Raw genomic sequence first — 8520 nt, 5'->3', positions numbered from 1 at the left:
TGACAGGAGGCTGCCACTGCTGCCTGGGGCCTGCGGTAACCTCCTGTCATCCAGTGCAGATCCAGGGGCCCCCCGGATCTGCATGCGGGATGACAGGAGGCTGCCACTGCTATCTGGGGCCAGTGGCAGCATCAGTCTTACCTGGTGTTGGGTGCAGGCTGCACCCAGAGCTGGTCCCTGGTGGCAGCAGCAGCCTCCTGTCAGCCGGTGCACAGATGTGGGGGCCTGCACCCCTGGGAGGAGTCTGGCACAGCCCCACAACCCTCCCGAGGGTGCTGGCCCCTGAATCTGCACGCCAGATGACAGGAGGCTGCCACTGCTGGTAAGTGTCACAAGTTTTGCTTTTCGCAGTTTGATGTGCGGTTTCCAAGAAAACTCCACCTATCTCCTGCAATTTTCATCTGAATCAGGCAAGAAATGACAATTTTTAGGCATTTTCATGATTGCCCATTATAGCCTATCAGCAAAATGTTGAAACAGTGGAACAGCTTTGACAAAACGAAATGAGACAATGTTTCAAAATGAAATTACGAAATGAAACACTGTCCCTTCAAAATGGTGAAACAGATGTCGAAATGAAACAATGGTGTTTCACATAGCCCTAATATGTGTGTGTGTGTGTGTGTGTGTGTGTGCACACACACACACACACACACACACACACACACACACATATGGATGGATGGATGGATAAATATGTTCATATATATGATGTATGGTTCTGTGTTTGCATCCATGTATATGCAGAAAGATATTCTATGATCCTATCTTTAGAAAAAAAGAAGAGAAAATATGATTCTGAAAGATGCTGTTTGAGCTTACCAATTATTTTGTATTGCTTTAGTACTGCTCCCCCTAGTGGGGATGAAAAATAAGTGATCTTAATTAATGTCTGTGATGCTGTTTTTTCTGGATCCTGCTTTCTAGGTAATATTTTGTGAAAGTATAGAAACAGGTACTCTGGAAACTGGTTATATAATATGGCATTGTGGGTTTTTTTTCAATATCTCAGTATTTTGCCCTTAGTACGTAGTGGCGTCATATTTGCCCTCAGGAGAATATAATCTCTAGAGACAGTCACATGACAGTATTGCACCTAGTTCCTAGTCCTGCAGACTTTACCTGGACAATATCCCCACTGGTTTCATTAAGTGTTCTGTTAGTCCTTTATTTATTGTTTAGCTGATCAATAACCAAATAAAAAGGACTAGCTAATCCTAATTATCTACTAAGATACATAACTCTCCAAAACAAGTATAGTATATGCGAATCTCAGAAATGAATTTATCCTTGCAACAATCTTGTGTTATCTTCGTGTTTCATTCTTGAAGCTGGGGACCAGAGATATTAAGGAATTTCCCTAGTCAGTGTGCGGGCCGGGAGCAGTCCGAGGCCCTCGGGGGTGCACGGCAGGCTGTGGCCAGCAGCCCTGGCACATGGGTCGGGGAATGCAGGCCAGCGGACTAGAATTAGGCACGGACATTTAGCGGTTGATTAAAGATTATTTTACTTACGTCGTAGATGGTTGTGGTGCAGGCAGGAAAACTTGCTTGAGTTGCAGTTACAGACAAGAAAGAAGAAAAGTGGACAAGAGTTCCTTCCACGCGAACTCTAGCCCAATCCGGTTGAAGGCTCTAAACACGCGAGCCCGTCGTGTCAACCGAAGAAAACAACTCGGAGAAGAGCTCTGGATACACTCACATGAAGTTTGCTAGGCTCCGTGGAACTTGCGCACAGGGAAGGGGTTCGTCGAGGGATCGTTCGGCGACGGGGAGAGGCCAGAGGTTGATCAGACCCCTATAGCCTTCTTAAGGTACGCGCTGGGTTCGAGAGGCTCCGCAGCGCTTAGAGTTCTTCACAAGATGTGAAGCCCTCCTCAGCCTCTTATACGGCTAGCAAGCCAATCACTAGCCGCCACGTGGGAATAATTTAGAACTGGCCAATAGTGGGACACAAATTTGCATGCAGGTGGCAGGAACTCCTTTGCACCGTGCATTTCTCTTTGCAACTAAGAAATGCACCCTGCAAAGAAAGCTCCGAGTGGCGGGGAATAATTTAGCAGTGCTGAAGCGCGCGCACACAAAATCACACCCTTGGGTTGTGACAGTCAGTAGGAAGCCAGGAATTGAACCCATATCTAATGCCTTAACTGTGAAACTGTTCTTCCACTGTGTGTATCTATATTAATAAAAGGGCCTGCGTGCGTGCGTGCCATAGCTCCAAGACCATGATACCTAGAGACCTGAAACTTTACATGCCTACTAAGGGGACCCTGGGAGCATGCAGCTGGGTATAATTTTTTTGATTTGGCTCAAAAAAAAATTCACCAATTTTTTTTTTTTTGATCTGTACTGCATAACCCGCTGTGACAGGTCAGCCCCAGGAAGCAAAATAAATTTGCATGTGCAAAACATTCTTTAGCAAAGCTCAAAGCTCCTGGCCAAGGTCAACCAGTACAGCTAGAGAAGGTTCTGCATTTAGGAGTATTCCCCTAAGGGCTGTGGTTGGGACTGGTTAACAGGACCTGGGAGCACCCACAGGCAGAATGAGGCCTTAAGGAAAGTTCAGGGAGAAAACTGTACTGGGCCTTCTCAGGGACTGATCAGGGGGTTGTGAGAGGCATTCTCTGTAAGGCAATCTACAAGAAACAAACTTGCCAAAAATCAACTTACAAAAGCTGCAGCCACAGCAGCAAGTTGCAAGACGACAAACAAACAGAGCAGCAATGGCTTCATCCAGAGCAACTGAGACTCCTGCACAGCAAGTTGCAAACAGAGCAGCAATGGCTGCAACCAGGAACTGGCCCTGGGGTGGAAAAAAAAACTCTGTATTCTTCTACAATCCAGCCTTGGATTACGGTTCTGATCCATTAGTTGCAATTGGCTCAATGGTGACTTCTTGCAGTCACTGCCTTGCAATGAGATGGAAAGGAGAAGCTCCAGGGATATGCTGCAACAGTGGCAAGGTTCAACACCCCAGATGAATGATCCTCCTGAGCCCCTTCATACATTGTTGGCAGGCAACACTCCAGATGCACGTCATTTCCAAAGCAACATTAGAAGATACAACTCATGCTTCCAAATGACATCTTTTGGCACCACAAAAGACATCAGAGAATCTGGCTATGTGCCCACATTTAAAGTGCAGGGCCAGGTTTATCATCGGATTGGCAGTCTGATGCCACTCCCAAATGAAGAGCCCAAATTCCTGCAGATCTACTTCATGGGTGACAATACAAAGCAGGCTGAACAGCATTGCAACAATGTCATTCAAACCAACCTGCAGGTGGTGTTGCAGTTGCAAGACATGCTCTACAAGGAAAACAACTATGCTCACAGTTTCAAGTGTGCCGTGGAGAAGATGACTCCAGAGTACAATGTTGTCTCCTGGAGGATGATACACACTGGAACAGCATGTTGGAAGAGGGAACTGCAACTCAGTCACCAGGGATGCTGCAAAACCTGTTTGCCATCATTCTGCAGACATGTGCCATGTCAAATCTTCAACAACTATGGGGCAACCACAAGGAGAATCTGGCACAGGGTATTTTGCATCAGGCACGAGTGCAAAAGCTAAACTTTGAACTGGACTACAGTGATGCCATCTTCAATCAAGCTCTCATTATCATTGAGGACAAGATCAAGGCTTTGGGTGGCTCTGACCTCAAAACTTGTGGCCTTCCTGCCCCACAATGAGACAACGATAATGAGCTGATAAATGAAATTTTGAGAGAGACCAACTACAACATTGACCACCCGACTAAATACATACAAGATAATGAGCCAAGTCTGGTCCCAGACCAAAGAGAAGCCTTCAACAAGATTACTCAAACAGTTTTCAATAGGAGTGGTGGCATCTTCTTTCTGGATGCTTCAGGTGGAACTGGGAAATCTTTTCTCCTCAATCTTCTTTTGGCCAAAATCCGGCAGACAAACAGGATTGCCCTTGCAATGGCATCATCAGGCATTACTGCCACACTGTTGACAGGAGGAAGAACAGCTCACTCAGCCTTCAAGTTGCCCTTAAATCTGGCATGTGCAGAGGCACCAACCTGCAACATTGCCAGGGGTACTGGCAAAGCAAAGGTCCTGCAGGAGTGCCAGCTCATTGTCTGGGATGAGTGCACAATGTCTCGCAAAGCTGCCTTAGAGGCTCTTGATCGCACCCTCCAAGATCTTCAACATAATGACAAAACAATGGGAGGAGTGACTCTGGTGTTGGCTGGGGATTTTCTACAGACATTACCAGTAATTCCACATGGAACCAAAGCTGATGAACTGCAGGCCTGCCTCAAAGCTTCATACATTTGGAAAAAACATTCACCGACTCAGCCTCATGACCAACATGCGAATGCATCTAACAGGTGATGCATTTGCTGGACAGTTTGCAGCAAGCCTACTCAAACTGGGAAATGGGGCCATGGTATCTGAGAATCAAGATGGAACTATCTCAATGGACAACATTGGCAAAACAGTTGCAACACTTCAAGAACTGAAAGAGGCAGTTTTTCCAAATGTTGCACATCACTTTCATGACCACAAGTGGCTATGCCAAAGAGACATCCTGGCACCAAAAAATGATGGGGTCAATACCATAAACAAAGACCTTCTTTCTCAATTGCTTGGCACTGTGCAAAAATACAAGTCAGTGGACACTGTCCCAGATATCAATGAGGCAGTCAACTACCCAACAGAATTTCTCAACTCTCTCGAACCACCAGGTGTGCCTTCACACAATCTGGAGCTCAAGATTGGTGCACCCATCATTCTTCTCAGGAATCTGGACCCATCAGCACTCTGCAATGGAACATGATTGGCTGCCAAGAAACTCATGCCATATGTCACTGAAGCCACCATCATGACTGGCCATGCAGCGGGACAGGATGTCTTCATTCCACACATTCCAATCATTCCCTCTGACCTGCCATTTCAATTTAAACAGCTCCAGTTCCTGATCTGCCTCCATGTTGCCATGAGCATCAATAAGGCACAGGGAGAATAATCCAAAGTTGTTGGCCTCAACCTGCGAAGCCCATGCTTTTCTCATGGCCAACTCTTACGTTGGTTGTTCCAGAGTTGGCAATGGCAAAAACCTTTTCATCTTGGCACCAGATGGAAAACCTTGCAACATTGTCCATCCTGAAGCTCTACACAGATAAAGTGTCAAACACCGACATAAACTGGGATAGAAAAATGTGATGGTAAATCCTCAGTGCTATGCTAAAGTCTTACAAAATAAATAAATAATTCTACCTCACAATTCAGTTGTTTAATACATTTAAATGTTCAACGTTTATAGGTTTTTGGTATGACCCAAAGCTCTCAGTGTCAAACTGTATCACACAAGTAAAGTAGGGTACAAAACTAAACACATACACACAGCTTATTAGTAGAGAGAAATAAGATAGAATGAAAATATTTTATTTATAAAACATTAAAATTTGATTACTGCAGCCCGTGCAAAGCCGGGTACTTTGGCTAGTCATTAATATATACTGACATAGACACACCAGAAAACAAGTCTTAATTATGATTATCATTTGAAATAAAGTGGGATTTATACTACAAGGGGGTAAGTGCTCTCAACTCAGAGATACTCTAACATCTTTGCAAGGTCCCACACATGACCAATAATGCCCAGATATATTTGAAGATTACGAAATCTAAAAGTAGTAATATTTTATTCCAATGGGCACTTAAGTATCGCTAGGGTTTTTTTAAGTCCCTTCAAGCCAGACTTGCATTTAACAAGAGTTGGAAAACGTATATAAGCTGTCTTATTTTATCCAGGCAAAGAGAAGAACACTGACACTGTTACAAGATAGGACCATATGATCAGGGCTAAAAATGTCTCAAAAAGTCCTACCTCCATTCATTAACATTTAGAATGTTGAATTTTCTCAGGATGTTTTCCTTACAGTCAAAGGTATGGCTGAAGTGTATGCAGAAAACTAACCAGCTCTGGTACTGGTAGCAGTGTCATTGTATAAGCGAGGAGCTTAGTGCAGGCTGACTGCCCCATTTGTTAGCCAGGTCTATCTACATCATAATAGCAAAGAGTTCAGTTGCACTGCCAAGGCAACAACCCCAGCCACCTATTTCTGCTATGTCACTTGCAGTGATTTTCAACTCTGAAATGAGGTGGGAAGGATGCCCTGGAGAAGCTACCAGAATGTTACTTAAGACCTGAGTTTCTGGCAGCTCAGGGCACACTGAAAGCATCCTTAATGATGAGGCCTGTTGCCTCAGCAATGAGACTAAGCCGTCTGCTAGTGTGATACAGACATATCTCCAAAGTCCTATCAGACTTTGCAGCCTGGGCTGAGCTTTGTTCTGCTATGGATATAACTGATAATAGGACTGGACCAGGCCTAGCTGGTTTCATGCTAGGTTAAGAAAGTCTACTTGAAGTGCAGTCATATTTAACTGAAATGTAGATATAACTGTCAGTGAACTATTCGTGAACAATCTGCAAAACAAGAATTATTTTCAATTATTTGACAAATAATTTTGAATAAGTTCAACAAGCTTGTTTCTATGAACAATTAATGGCAAAATAATGTGATTAAATTATTCTAATTATCTTCTCTACTTTATGGGGTTTATATTGCTGCATATCACTGAAGTATCTGAGCACCTTTTGCATGAAATCACTCATTTTGATTTGAAAATTCTAGTGGACTTTGGTATTTCTCTATTTACAGGGTCTGAACTATGCTTGGGGCAGGGTTTTTTTAAATATTTTTTTAAAATATATGAACGATTGATTTGGTTCAAAGTAAAATTTGGAGGGGGGTCAGTTTTGTGAGCCTTGTTGTTATGATGGAAAGACTTGGTCAAAAAGGAAAATGGCAACCAAATATTCATTAAGAAAAATTATATTCTTTCCCAGTTTTGAGCAGTGGGAGCTAGAAAAGTTTTATATTAATTGGTATTCATTGTTTCATAACCGAAGGTAGAAAAATTAGATGATTCAAAAGTGTAATTTTCTTTTGTGCTACAAAATATCACAAGGTACCACCCACCCGAATAAGCACCACACAGTACCACCCCAGACCACCCTCACATTAATGATTTTTATGAGTCACAGGCTTCTTTGTTTGACCTCTTACCCTCTATCTACATGCTGAAGAATCTATTACTTCCTCTCTTAGCTCCCTTCTATTTCTGGATAATGCTGGTATTTCTTTGTTCTGCTGTTAGTTAAGGCGTCAGCAGTCCCTTAGCAACTATGGACCTATAGTGAACTAGTTTTCCAAAAAATTGCTCCAAATAAGAACTGTCTGAAGGTGCCAAAAACATCTTATTTAAGACTTCATTGTAGAAGTAGTTTTCAAGAGTGTAAAGCTAACATTCAGTCATGCAGAACATGCAAGAAAAAAGGCAGGTAAAAATCCCAGGTATAGTGAGTAACCAAGATGAAAGAATAAGATCAAGAGACTGGGAGTGTCCACAGCCAAGCTACAGAGCAACACACAGGGTGTGCACTAAATACAACACACAGGGTGCATCTACATGAGACGTTTACTGCAGAATGGACTAATTAGCTCCACAGTAAAGTTTCAGTAGTGGACACATCTACACATGCACTGTAATGCACATTATCTTATTTAAATGCGCATTAAAGTGCCATATAAAAAAACTGAGTGCCGGTATACAAATGCAGAGGCTGCTCCAAAGCACTATAATTACAGCACTCCAGCAGCTTCCTGCATCTCATGTATCAGCGTCCCCATGCTTCAAAATGGCAGCAGGGGCACTTGAACTAAAGCTTATTCGACGAGCTTTAGTTCAAGCATACCACCATTATTTTGAAGCATGGGGATGCTGACACTTGAGATGCTGTGGCGTTTTAATTAGAGCGACTGTCAGAGCTGATCTAATTAAAGCACCACTCCCTCTACCCCCAGAGCACATGTAAAAGTGCCCTGTGCTTTTTACTGAATGCACATTAAAACAGGCTAATGTGCACTGTGTCACTTAAAAAGCATGCACTTTAGTTAATGTGCATTAAAGCAGGCTAATGCCCATTTCCCTAGTACCTTAGGCTGTGTTTAGATGAAACAAGGGACATGTGTGCACAACACTTTAAAGCAGATTAAATGCTTTTGCACCACTTTAATGGTGTTGGTGTTTGCACGTGTTAGCAGTGCATTGCGCAATAATTCCAGCCACTGTAGCAAATTTGGCGGCGTAATGCACCTTAAATGACTTGGGGTGCAGCAAACTAAAACTCCTCCAAGGAGTTTTAGTTTGCTGCCCTACAGCCGCGGAGTGAAGCACCGGGCTCCTGGCAGCTCAGGGGCTCTGCAGGAAGCCCTGCAGGCAGCCTGGCAGCAGCCTGGGAAGGCAGGCTCTGCCCAAGAAAAAAAGCGGTGAGCCTGATCTTTTATCTTTTCCCCCTGGAGCTTGCCTGCCTGAGCTTCATGGGGGCCTGGTGCTTCTCTCCACTGCTGCAATGCCCCTGGGACCACCCGAGCCAGGTGCCTGCAGGTGGGGGCTGCTGCTGCAGAGGGGAGGA

Source organism: Alligator sinensis, unplaced genomic scaffold (genome assembly GCF_000455745.1).
Source record: "Alligator sinensis unplaced genomic scaffold, ASM45574v1 scaffold29_1, whole genome shotgun sequence".
Classification (NCBI taxonomy): domain Eukaryota; kingdom Metazoa; phylum Chordata; order Crocodylia; family Alligatoridae; genus Alligator; species Alligator sinensis.
The sequence above is the reverse complement of the archived record's forward strand: the minus strand, read 5'-3'. Positions refer to the sequence as shown.